The sequence below is a fragment of the Ostrea edulis genome, chromosome 5 (assembly GCF_947568905.1).
Source record: "Ostrea edulis chromosome 5, xbOstEdul1.1, whole genome shotgun sequence".
NCBI lineage: Eukaryota > Metazoa > Mollusca > Bivalvia > Ostreida > Ostreidae > Ostrea > Ostrea edulis.
In genome coordinates this window covers 22,998,929-23,013,500 of record NC_079168.1, presented here as the reverse complement: position 1 = coordinate 23,013,500, position 14,572 = coordinate 22,998,929, and the positions used below count along the sequence as shown (strand labels likewise).

Genomic DNA, 14,572 nt, shown 5'->3' with positions numbered 1-14,572 from the left:
AATGTCTATATAATCAAATATGAAATCTCGTCCTCAATGAAAGCAAAAGATGTCTCAAGAAAGAAAAAAAAAGGAAAACGTTGGGAAGAAACAAAGCAGCTAGGGCTTATGAAATAGAAATTTAAAAAAAAATATTGAGGTCAATTTATTCTAAATGGATTAAAGAATTTCCGTGCCGGTAAAAATTTAATGAAACTGAAAATAGGGTTGAAAGTAAAAGCATCAAATTGAATGACGAGATTAAAGATTTTTTTGAGACAATTAAATGCATTTTAGTTCAAACTTAACGTTTTTCATTTAAATTAAGTACATGTATTTAGATATGGAGAATCTTATAAAAAAAATTTCTGGAACGTTGGTCAGGGCTAGTGGATGTAAGGTCAGGTCTAGCAAAAATCATTTTAAGTAGCCCGATTGGTCTAGTGCCCCAAAAAGTTAATGTCAAACCCTGGGGGGCGAGTGTCTCAAGAGAAGGGGGCGACTTGTCCTGAGAGAGGGCGAGTTGTCCTAAGAGGGGGCGAGTTGTCTTGGGGGCGAGTTGTCCAGCATTCGAATTCTATTGGTATCAATTATATAGTAGGCCTAGTAAGAATACTATTCTACTTCTATTCAGTAGAAATAGAGCAACACATACAAGAATATTTAAGCTTACATTTATGTATAGTAGTCTGGTACCACTAAATATATTAAGTTGAGTGTTCATAATATGTTAAAAATTCAGATCATGATGTTTATTTACATGTCAGAGGGCATAAACATGCACCATACTTTTCATGAAGCATCAACACTCTTCATGAAGTATGCTGGCGTAAAGCGCAGCAGTTCAGGGTACCTGTAAAGTGCGAAACAAAACGAAATATACCGAAACGAAACGAAATCCACCGAAACGAAACGAAATATGTCGAAAGGAAACGAAACCCACCGAAACGAAACGAAACCTACCTAAGCGAAATGAAACAAATTGTATAACCAAACTCTTTTAATTATAATAATTAAAAATGGCATCTTAGGCCCCTGTGAAAGTTACCACATATCAATAAAATTCGCCTCCCCTTTGATGTAGGCCTTCGGCTTAACTGATATAATTAAAAGAGATCGGTTATACAATCTGTTTCGTTTCGGTAGATTTCGTTTCGTTTCGGCGGATTTCGTTTCGTTTCGATTTCGTTTCGCACTTTACAGGTACCCAGCAGTTCATGCCCTTAAATACTTTAAAAAATTAAACTTATTTCTTAAATATGCATACATGTATTTGTACTTTAATAATCCATGTTTAGGAAATATTTCCATGTTATATATGTTAATCATATGTGTCACCATGCAATGTTAGATTGAAAAATAATATAAATACATGTGTATATGCAAGCTAATGTTTCATTAGATTCTTTGCATTTGATTTTAATGTCAAGTTTCTTTTTCATAGTTGACGCAACAGATTATGAGATACAGATGAAACATGCAGGGAACCATGTAAATGATTCTGAAAGTGGCTACCCAGGTGCTGTTTAAGGAAGCTTGTAATAGGAGTGGAAAACCACCCAAAAACTATGTGTCTCAAAATGCCAGTAGAGACATAGAAAGAAGAGAGGAACTAGCTGGGATATCATTATGAAGAACCTAACCTCCTTGGAGTCAAGTATGTGACAAATTATTCATATAAATAATCATCCATGTCACCATGAGATCGAAATTAACTTTTTAACCACAAGAAATTTTAGGTACTGTATTCTTTTCCTACTAGGCTCCAATTCGAAATTTAACCAGCATTTTTCTATCGATTGCTTTTTTCAGGAATTTAATAAACTAAGCACCCCTTTTATCAAAATAAATGAGAAGAAAGTGCAATATCAAAAACAAGATTGGAATTTCTTTCCTTTAACATTTTTAAATGAATTATCAGGCAATGTATCATTGGTGGGGGTCATAGGGAACATCTATGCAGCATGTACTCACTATCCAGAGGTCCTCCACCTACAATTTACAGCATTATGTGGCTTGAACCTTAAGACTTAGTGTGTATTTAATTCTCTCTCTCTCTCTCTCTCTATATATATATATATGTATATATTTCTATTTACTCAATCCTGTGTGTAATCATGCTTAGCAACTATCCAGTATGTTTCTGTGTAACATATTCTCAGCCATGCGGATGTTTTTCGTTAGATGTCATTTTTTTCCCGACGAGTGAGGGGAAATCATCCCCTTACGAAACAGCCTGTAGAGAAATAAATGTTATGTGATTGAACTCCATCTGATCATCAATTTATATATATATATATATATATATATATATATATAATCCAAATAGAAAGAGTTGATATCACACAGTCAAAATAATTAAATAAAAAAGCAGGAAAATATGCAGTTCCAAAATATATTCAAATCGCTAGTGCTTTCTGGATTTTAACATCCATCCTCAGGTGAATACAAATATTGAATACAAAGTTGTTTATCTTATATTGTTGTATATGTATATCTAAAACATTTGGAGATTTCATCACAGTGGCTCATCACAAATTAACCCTCTCTCTTCTATATTTACATGGGGGGGGGGGGGGGATCTGGTATCCCAATAATCACTCCTTCAAATTTCTATTATGTCTCCTTTATTTTACTGACATAAGATTTTACGACCCCTCTCAATCGATCAGAGAAAGACCATAGTTTGTAAAAATACTTAGAATATCTGTTCGCACCAACAATATATTTGAAGGAACAATGCATTTTCTATCGTTTTTAAAACCACAGGAACTTTTCATCAATCACTCAGAATGGAAGACAGACTTGCATTGGTCAGTTCAAGTTGCTCTTCAGTTAGGATGTGTGAGAGTAGTTTAAGCAAACATCCCCCCATTTAAGAAATTATGTCATTGTGCTTCTGCACAACTAATCATAATCTTACGTTCTAAGTTTTTATAGTATGTACCTGGAATATGTCAATATAATTCCATTTTTCTCATTCATAAGAGATTTACCAGTTATCTAAATATTACGTATGCAACTAATCAGAATGAAATGCTTGACGTGTGCATGTGTAGGTATTCATATTGTAAATCAACAGCAAAAAATCATTTTAATTTAATTACCCTTTAATAAGAAAGTTGTGGTCATTTCAGTACCAAAAAATGAAAGAAAGCAATGCACGTTATGTGCATATGTCAATCTGTAATTCTGTTGATGTCATCCAACAGGTATTTGTATCATGTACATATGATTAGCATAATTAGTTTGAATTTCATGTTTGCATCATATATAAGAAAGCTGTGGAGATTTTGAAATTGTCTAATCAAAATTTAGCACAATTGTGCATGCACATGCTCAGGCTAGTAATTTTAACCATACCAATTTGTAAGTGCCAAGACATACTAAAATCCTCAACTTCAGAAGAATTTAATGAAAAACATAAACATTATGGTCCTTGAAATATAGAAAAAATATAGAATCTTCAAAAGACAGGATATGCATATACTGAGTGTTGGCATTTTTGTATTACACCAATCTATATAGATACACAAACTATCTACTATGCTGTGATATCAACTCATTCACTTTATTCATAAGAAAGTTACAGACATTTTAGTATTAAATCCAATCAAAATGAAATTTTGCATGCATGTGCAGATTGGTCATTTTGAACATGCAGATCAGTTAATAAATATCTTAAAAATATCTTAAAAATAAAAATCTTAAAAATTACAAGTCTTAATTAATAAATGCCTACAATATGAATATTAAACAATCTCAAAGAACAACAAAAAATTTAGACTGATTCCCAAGTTAGTGTACCAAAATCCAATGCATGCACATTCAGACTAAAATACTATCTTTCTGCACATCCAAATGATATACATGTACGTACAATCATCTTAAAAAGATTGCATATAAAGGATCTCTTGTATAGTTATTGAGAACAGAGTATACCCTAAGTTCTGGGAACATAAATATAAGGAATCACTGTCTAGTTTGTCAGGGTATATGAGGTGATTAACAAATTAACATCAACTGAAAATATGAGAATTCATGCATAACAGCTTCACCGTTTATATAGTTTGCATGCATGTATCATGTTCATGCTTTTATGGGATCTTTGTGAATTATGTCAAGGATTTGGATGATTTGAATATATTATAAAAGTGGCAAGAATGAAAATAACATGTTCTGCCATATTTTTGTTTTCGACAGTTTATTTTATTTTTCAATGCGTTGTTTTACACCAGTTTTATAACGTATGCAATGCAGTGTACACCAGTTTTGGACAAATGAAATTGGCCTTTAGTTTGCTTCATCAATATACAGACTCTATTTCAATTGATTATATATTAATAGTGAGGCTCATGCCAGTATAAGGCAATATACATCTTTCTCACATAATCACTAGTGTGAGACCAACTCAACCCATGTGAGACAGCCATACAAGATTTTTCTGTCTTACACTGCTAAGACATATCTTTGCTTGTGATGTACATATGTATGTCGTATATTTTCTGATTTACGTACATTACACGATAAAGAAAAATAGTTTGTATTGTTTTCTTCAAATTTCAATTTGATATATATTATGTATAGCTTTTTTATGGACAACCTTGGGTTTTGTACTTTACACTTATATTGTAAACCATTTTCAGGTATGCTGAGATCTTCATACTGTGTAATTAATTTTTGCATATATTCAAAGAAGGATTTCAATAATTTTGAATTTTCTCAAAGCTCTTGAATTAAAATACTGAACTGATAAAATGTGAGAAAAATAACACTTTATTATTTGCTCATGTGGGATAGGGAAATTCCACCTCTGGAACAAGATTCACTGCTTAAGACTCAGCAAAGTCTCGTCCTAGACTGCAAATCTTGTCCCCTCGGTGGAATTTCCCTATCTCCCATTCATACGAATGAAGGATTCCATTTATCACACACATGCAATGCACACGTGATATCATGCCAATATACATATGCATTTATCACACATGTAGCAAGTTTCAATGTTAGAACACATCTGATATATGCAGTGAGTTTTATGTCAATATATATTTATCACACACATGCAGTGAGTTTCAGTGCCAGTACACATTTGCACACATGTAATGAGTTTCAGTGCCAGTACGCATTTATCACATGCGTGTAGTGAGTTTAAATGCCAGTACACATCACACACATGTAGTGAGTTTCAATGTCAGTACAGATCAATACACATGTAGTGAGTTTCAATGCCAGTACAGATTTACCACACACATGTAGTGAGTTTCAATGTCAATACAGATTTATCACACACATGTGAGTTTCAATGTCAATACATATTTATCACACACATATATTGAGTTTCAATGTCAATACAGATTTATCACACACATATATTGAGTTTCAATGTTAATACAGATTTATCACACACATGTAGTGAGTTTCAATGTCAATACAGATTTATCACACACATGTAGTGAGTTTCATTGTCAATACAGATTTTTCACACACTTAAACTGTTAAGTGAGTTTCAATGTCAATACAAAGTGATCAATTCTTTTGAGAAGCCTGTAGTAACCAACCATGTTGATATCCAAGAACTTTTTAACATTGTTATCTCTTTCTAAAATATTCAAAGTTTATATTTGGATTTCAAAAATCTTTTGTCTCTCAATCAACACATTGAAATTTGGTTTAAAGCATGTTGAATTTAGTTTCACAATCTTGATATGATTTAATTGTGATGATTTCAAAAATAACATTCCTACTCACCACCCTGCACCTCAGAAATTAAAATGTAACTTAGAAATAATGAATGCATTTAAAAAAAAAGAAAGATTTAAAAACATTCAATATTTAAAATGATTGGACCAGTATTTCCTAATGTGAAATAATGTTAACGTGTACTGTGTTTATATTTAACAAGGAAAAAGTTTTTGAATAGGTATTGACCATATATTACACAGATAAGTTAAATAGGCAACTTAATAAATTTCAAATGATTAGGTCACTAAAGATCATTTTGGAAAGATCAAGGTCACTCAACATGTACCTTATATAGAAAAGAACCTTTATTTCAAAAGTTATATATCATTGTGCAAGTCATTTGTTACATGAAGTAGTTCAACTTCATTGGTTAGATGCAGTTTGGGGAAGCAATTACTAATATTCTTGTTATTGGATTTCACTCAAATAGAGACATCAACACTTGCCCGAGTCCCCACATACACAGGGTGGAAGTAACTTGTTTATGTGTTTGGAAAACGCGATATGTATATTACATATTTAAAGTTCATTTACATTTTGTTAATAGTAACTTACAGCAGTACAAACATTTTAAAGCTTTATCTCTTCAATGTTGTAGACTATATTCAGAGGGAATGCAGATACTGAGGCACCCTAGCTCATCTAGGAAGTCGGGAAGAAAAAAGCGAGGTATTTGTATGTCATAATTTGTATTATATTTTGTTATTCCCAAGCAAATGAAGTTTAGGAGGGTATATTAGAATCGCCATGTCTGTCTGTTGGTCTGTCTGTCGATTTGTCTGTAGGCATAATTTTGGCTGTACTCATTTTAGGAGACTAGCTAATGGAATTTTCTTAAAATGTGTACACTCTCTCAAATCATAAAGACATATAAAAATCTGCACCTAGGGTTTTCATAATGATTGGACAAAGTTTACTTAATTTAGATCATTTTGTTGTTTCTTTGAAATTAGAAAAATTTTGAGCCTTGTTTGCTTTAACTTAAGGGTATGTCCTGACCTTAGCAGAGGGTCATTTGGACAAGATTACAGATATTTTTATGCCCCCTAGATCAAAGATCGGGGGGGGGAGGGGGGGATATTGTTTTTGTCCTGTCTGTCATTCTGTCTGAAACTTTAACCTTGCTAATAACCTTTGAACAGTAAGAGCTAGAGCTTTGATATTTCACATGAGTATTCCTTATGACAAGACCTTTCCGTGGGTACTAAACCTTTTGACCTTGACATTTGACCTACTTTTTGAGAAAAAATTGACATTGGTCATAACTTCTAAATGGTAAATATTAGAGCTTTCATATTGTACATGAACATTTCTTGTGACAAGATCTTTCTACTGGTACCAAGATATTTGTCCTTTTGACCTTGGCCTTCTTCAGAATTGGCCATTATCGGGTGCATTTGTGTTTCACAAACACATCTTGTTTGTCCTTGCCATAAATTGCAAGATGAGATAAACAGGAGAATGATATACTAGGTGCAGAGGTTGCTTGTGTTCAAAGAATGTGCAACAACCAGCATCAGATGATAATCATTTGGACAAGCTAGGTCAAGGTTTCTGGGTGTGCAATGCAAAATTCTTCTCTATAATGTAATTTTATTATGAAATAACTTCAGAAAATTATACAAGATTAATTAAAATATGATCAAAGAAATGTCATGACCCTGAACACAAGTCATTCAGACAAGTTTAGGGGCACAGTTTAGGAGTTTCAGATTATGAAGTCTTAGGAATGTTAATATTCTAAGTTAGAGGTGCATGGAGAAGTTATACTTGACACAGAGGCTGCTTATAGCCAAGAAGTATGTCATAAACCTTATGCCCAGGTTATTTGTAGAGGGTCATGATCACATGACTCAAAAGTCAAATGTTCTTTAGGCTGCACCAATTTAATGCTGGGATTTTGGACAGTCATATTTTTCTGTTACTCTACTCAAAGTTTACTCATGACCAGACTTTTGGACCAATGTCATTTTGGGAAGGTCAGGCTCACTCAGAATATACACCTTATATATAAGGAAAAGTGCCTTATTTCATTAGTTTTTAAACAAGTATGGATCATAAATCGTGCAGATAGGTAATAGGCAAATGGCTTTCAGACAAAGGTCACTCAAGGTCATTTTGTAAAGGTCAACATCACTCAACATATACCTTATATATGATAAAGAAACCTTCATTCCAACAATATATCAACATTTATTGAGCATTGTGTGAATCATTTGTTATTTGAAATAGTTCATTCAGGTGAGATGTATTTTGGGGAGCATACATCAGTTTTATCAATATTCTTATTTTATATTAAATATCTATTGGTAGTTTAATAAAGGTTTAGGATAGAACATTTAAAAAATATATTATTGATTTGAAATCATTTACTTTAAGTTATGGTAAATGATAGAGAAAATGAGTTGGACAATCTTTCAAGAAACTGTTGTACAACTGTTTCAAGTGATATGTACTGTCCATTCTTTATTACAGCCAATGTTCAGTGCCACACTTGGACCACTGCAGAAAAGGCAGCTTTGTAAAGACAATTTGAGACTTTCATCAAACTAGGAAAAACTCTGGCTCAGGTTGACTGTCTAAAATCCATTTGGAAGGAGAAATCGCTGTCCAGTTTAACATGGTGTCGTGGAAAGTTTGCTGTTAAAAAAATTACTTCCTGGCAGAGGTGTTACAAAGAGTTAATCCAATTTTTATGCCCCCTCCATTTGAACGAGAGGGGACGTATATATTGTTTTACATGACTAATTCGGTCTGTAGAGCAAATCTTGTCTGCTCAATATCTAATGAATTCTTTTGCTTGACTGTTTCCAAACTTGGTACAATGATTGCCCCTAGATAGTGAATGAACCATATTAATTTACAGGTCACAGGGTCAAGGGTCAAACTGGACACAGTAAGATATTGTCTGTTCAATATCTTGAGAACGCTTTCCTGACAGACATCAAACTCGGTATACTGGTTTCTTTTAAGAAGTAGGTGGTTTCTTTTAAGAAGTAGATGGTTTCCTTTAAGAAGTATATGTCCCATAATGTCCCATATTCATTTTGAAGTCACAAGGACAAAGGTCAAACTGTACATAATAAAATATTGTCCACTGAATATTTAAAGAACCAACCCTTTACCTGACAGTTACTAAACTTGGTACAGCGGTTGCCCCTAGAGAGTAGATGACCCCTACTGATTTCCAGATCCCAAGGTTGAAGGTAAAATTGGACATAGTAAGATACCGTCTGTTCAATATTTGAGAACCATTCGCTTGACAGACATCAAACTTGGTTCACTAATTTTCCTTAAGAATTAGATACCCCATGGATTTTGAGGTCACAAGGTCAAGGGTCAAACTGGACATGACAAGATATTGTCTGCTCAATATATTGAGGACTCTTTGCTTGACAGATATCAAATCAGGTACACTTGTTCTACCTAAGGAGTAGATGACTCCATTTGATTTTGAAGTCACAAGGTCAATGGTCAAAATGCTACGGACATAGGTATTGTCTACACAATATCTTGAGTTTGCGTTTCTTGACAGACATCAAACTTGGTACACTGACACATCATAAGTGTAGATATCTAGTATTCATTTTAAGGTCAATGGTCAAACTACTCTGGACATCAGATTTTGTCCATTCAGTATCTTGAGAACCCTTGTTTGACAAACATCAAACTTGGTAGTCTGGTGCCGCCTAAAGAATAGATGGCTCCCATTGGTTTTAAACTCTCAAGTTCAAAGGTCAGGACTCAAATAACTGGTTATTTGAAAATATCTGCTCAGTACCTTTAGAGATCACATATAATGGTTGCCTCTGACTAATAGATACATTGTAACTTTTGCTACAGACATTCTAAATGATCATTTTCAATATTGTAATATGGAGGGCATATATGTTTCTTAAATCTTTCTTGTAAATGGTTTTGATACTAGTTTTATATACAAGATGTATTATCAGCATTTGTCATTCATTGTACACCATACATTGGTTCATTCAAAATTGATAAATATATAATCAACAGCAGTACACATGAAATAATTCTCCATCTATATCTTGAATTGAACAAAAAGTTTAATGGTATTCCAAGGCCTTATATTCATGTGCGATTGAAAGACTGAATGAATATACTAAGATAATATAACAGTATTTAACTAAAACTAATTGCAGTTTAACACTAATGTACTTATAATGTAATTGATAGTACCATGCTCTTACTTGTAACTTGTTTTCATTTATATTCAATAGATATTTCAAGTTTGATAGCTAACTCAAATTTCAAATATGAATGAACATTAAGTGTCTGCTGTTTTAAGACTAAAGAGTAGCTTTATTTACATCATATGAGGTTTTTTGAGCTAAATTGATCAGCTTTGTATGCTTATGAAATAAATATGTACACCTATATTTTGCAGTTGATTGTACTTTGCTTTAAAGAAGTCTTAAAATTGGTGTAGTTTTCATTAGGTTTGGACTTCGCAAGTGACAAATTGGATTAGGAGTATTTTTACTCAGTGTCTTCTCAAATACTAATGAAAAATCAAGACAATTTAATAGAGTCTTATAAATTCAGTATCTCTTGATAGATTGCTGAAAGAGTAGTACGAAAGAAAAATCCTGAACTCTGAACGATCAGATTCATGATGGATGCAGGGACACACAGTAATTTTAAAAGTCCTTGGTACAAGTTCTTCCTGTGACTTGAGCAGTGTCTGTATTCAGATATTTAAAAAAAAGATCTTTAAAGCACTGTAGTACACTGTCATATAACCAGGAATATTTCCTGTATGGTCACCTTTAAATGGCCTTTGGTGTCGTATTTCGACATAAAGGACATCCAGGATACAGACGCCTTTGAATGCAACATTGGTTATATTACAAGTGTGACTGATAAGGAGCGCCAAATTAACAAAAACTCAGATAAAAAGATCAGTTCAATTATTACCCGTAATAATCAATTGACGTGCGCATCAAATCAATCATTGTTCTCATCAATTGATTAGGTGTTCACATCAATTATTGCGCCCATATATTAAATAATGCGCGCTGCCCATCAATTCAATGTATGAGAGCAATAATGGGTTTGCTGCGCGCATTTATTTAACTGATGACTGCAATACTTCAGCGCGGCATGTGATTTTGAGCTCCGTATAATTGATTTAATAATCTCTTTAATTCAATTGAAAATATCTTAATTATTTACAACGATTTTTGTACAAGAAATTAATGAGCACATCAACTCTTATATAGAGAGAAACACTTCAATTAATATAATGAATTCAAGACAGATCTAATTAGATAGCTGTTGTATCTAGAAGAAGTATTGCATGCATCAATTGAATAAATATCAATTCAATTGAAGAGAGCAATAATTAAATTATTACACACAGTAATTGAATTGAAGCGCCAGTAATTGAATTAAAGCTTTTTTTAATTAAATTGTGGAGGGCATCAATTCAATTGTTGATATCAGTAATTCATTTGAAGAGAACAACAATTCAATTATAGCCTAATCAACACATCAAAGTATTCAATGCTATAAAGAATTCAATCAATGCGCGCAATAATTCAGAATTGTAGATTTTAGTAATTATCTGAACATGTTTCATTGAATTGTTGCAAGCATCAAATGAATTGATGATATCTTCAAATAATTAAACTTATCTTGAATTTAGCTTCTTAGACTGAAAACCTTTTTCAAATCTTTTTAACATTAATTTCTGTTACAGAAGAGTATATTTTAGTTCAACTGACAAAACACTAGACAGCCTCTCTCTCTCTCTCTCTCTCTCTCTCTCTCTCTCTCTCTCTCTGATATTTATATAAATTCCCCAAAAAGTTGTTTTTTGAGAAGTGGTTGAAACACTTGAGTTCCCTTTTAATTCCTTCAATCAACCGCCAGACTAAATGTAGTGACTTTCATGTAATATATCAAGTTTATACACTCTGTAGTGAGTTTCCGGTGTGTGTTCACATGTGACATGGTGTCGTAGGTATCAGGTGAAAATTCAATTTTGTTAAAGACGGATTTTCTATATTTTAAGTATCAGAGCAATATAAACAATTTAATCAATGCGCGCTAGAAATTAGAATAGTAGATATTATTAATTATTTGAAGAGATCTTCAATTGAATTGTTGCACGCATCAAATGAATTGATATTTTCAAATGCTTAAAGATGTCTTGAATTATTTGAGTTTACGTTGATTTGGTGATTCATAGACTGAACACCTTGTTTAGATCTGCTTAATATTAATTACCGGTATTATATAATGAGACTCCCCCCGGAAAATTGGCTATATATAGTAAGCCCCCCTCCCCCGGAGGAGTCTGGCAATATAGTTAGACCCCCCACACCCACACCCACCCCACACTTATCAATAGTGAGCCTCCCTCCTTCGTGATTGGTCTGGATTTCCATCGGAAGACTGGCTATGGTATTTAGTGAGTCACCCCCTTTGAAGGGTGGCTATATCCCCTAGCCCTAGTAGTGAAACTTCCCTACAATACACATACGTGGTTGGTTGCAATTTCATTAATATCTTTGATATATTGATTAAAGGGGTAAATTCTTTTGGCAGTCGTTCAACTACTGAATTGAATGCTCATTGCGCTTATGAAGGATCATTTTTTAATAAGATGCATTTTGCTATATAGCCAAATTTATTTAGGGGTAATACTGATAGTTAGCCAGGTTTCCGGTGGATGTGGTAGGGTTGCTTTATAGCCAGAATTTCGGGGGGGGGGGGGGTAAATAGCTTGGGGGAAAAGCTATTCTTGTACTCTGTACAAGGACACAATGCATGAGCAGATGAATACATTTACTGTATATGTACATTTTCAATATCCACTCTTCGTCTTTTCATCAGACCTTATTTTTATTTGATATTATTGTGTAACACAGGACATATTATAAAATCCAACTTATACTGTGACATAGAAAATGTTAAAAACGGATATTGAACCAGTATTCGTGATTCGATGAAAGACCCTATATTGTCGAATGATAAATGAACCTTTTTCACAATTTATGTCGGGGAAAAAAATAGGAGTTTTTCCTTACTTTTATACCAAACACATAAAAAAAATTAGTTTAATCTCAATTTAAAAGGACTTTCATACAATGATAGACGATTAATAAAATGGTAAATAGAAACGTTTTAAATTTTCAACCTAGGACGTAAATATCCATCTGGATCCTCCATTATCCTAAATTCTCTGAAAGTAATTACTAAATGGCTAGGCATAAAGCAGATTTTCCGGAGGATGAACCTACTGAAGGGGGTATACGCTACAACACCAGGTGTCTCATCCCATGCCCCACCAGGGCTTAACCATGGACGCACTGAAGGCATAACGCCGGACTATTTAGACCCATTGCCTCTGAGGATTGGTACACGTCCTCCAACCCTTGCATCCACTCCTTGGTAGAACATCAAATACCTTATAAACATAACTTATGATCAAATATATAGGTTACAATGTGACACTTCAAACCAAGGCTCTTCTTCGGATATGAAGGTCATTGAAATATGAAAATATTCATTGCTAAACACAACCTCGTGCACTGGCCGAGAAGCCATATCGTCTGATATATATAAAAAAAAAAATAGTTCTTTTAAAGGTACCAACTTTCCGGATAATATTTTGTGATAAACTGAAGTAAAACAATGCATAAAAGACTGGGATTTTATTTCAATAAACACATGTAAATTATAGCGAACAGGACTATTCCGTATACCAAAGTAAAGACCCCCCCCCCTTTACTTTAGTATCCGGAATAGTCCTGTTTGCTGTAAAGGGGGATACTGTAAAATAAAAATTGTTGGGTTTTGTTTTGTTTTTTTGAAAATGGTTGAAATGCTTGAGTTTCCTGTGCTCTCAATCAATCGCCAGACTAAATGTAGTGACTTTCGGGTAATATATCACGTTTAAACACTCTGTAGTGAGTTTCCCGTGTGTGTTCACATGAGTCATGTGACACCGTGTCGTAGGTATCCGGTGTAAATTCAATATTTTTAGAGACGGCTTTTCTATATTTCAAGTATCAGAACAATATACAGATGTCCCACATTACGTAAAAATGAATTTATATTCTGGTTAGCATAACTAGAACATAGTGTAGTGAGTTTCAGGTGTAAAGTCTTGTGTAGTGAGTTTCGGCATTATGCACGTATGTGTGTGTGTGTGTGTGTGTGTGTGTGTGTTGGGGGGTATATAAATATATATAAAATATATATAAATAAAGTTAAAATTTGATAGCTCCATTAAAACTTATACAATCATTGATTAAAATGTACAAAATTGGAATCAGTACCCGTAGGGGGAGTAAAGTACCATTAAAATCTAGATTTTGTGAATACCAAAAGTCGCATTAGAAGTATCCCTGATACATGTAGCAGCAGATTGTGACTGTCATGAAAATACTGGACATTAAAAAGACAAAGAAACTGCAAGAATACAGGATATTGCTGTTGTATTTCCCGGGACTTCTCGGGGTCTCAGATGTCTTCCAGATCCCATTCGTAACAACAAGTAACCCCCATCTCAAAATCCCTAGATTTGGGCCTAGAAACGCATTCTGTGCGAGTTCAATAAAGAACATGACCCACAATATGCCATTTTTGGCCTACCAAATTTGGAAAAATTAAAGAACACTTTAGAATAAATCTAAGATTATATTTTTTATCCATAACATGAGCTAAGTTGTATTGCGCAATCGTTTCCTCACACCGGATGTTTAAAGCACTCAAGTAAATGCCCAAACCTACCGCAGTTTCACGTTTTCCGGGAAAATCGCATAAATTTGCCAACTTCAGTCTATAAATTCACATGGGCCGCATTACTCACGACTCAATT

General features: G+C 33.6%; 1 protein-coding gene across 6 annotated transcripts in view; it reads left to right on the top strand.

Moving 5' to 3' along the window:
- Positions 1-14,572, top strand: part of LOC125652082 (sushi, von Willebrand factor type A, EGF and pentraxin domain-containing protein 1-like) — a 47,236-nt gene that overhangs the window by 10,340 nt on the left and 22,324 nt on the right. For 4 of the 6 annotated variants that reach the window (XR_008802794.1, XR_007371429.2, XR_007371431.2 and 1 more), the window contains 3 exons: positions 1,424-1,636; positions 6,320-6,390; positions 8,197-10,121. The exons of the other annotated variants lie outside the window; for them this stretch is intronic. The gene's annotated coding sequence lies outside the window, so the exon portion shown is untranslated. Of the gene's footprint in view, positions 1-1,423; positions 1,637-6,319; positions 6,391-8,196; positions 10,122-14,572 lie in introns of those variants that run through there. 6 annotated transcript variants of the gene reach the window in all.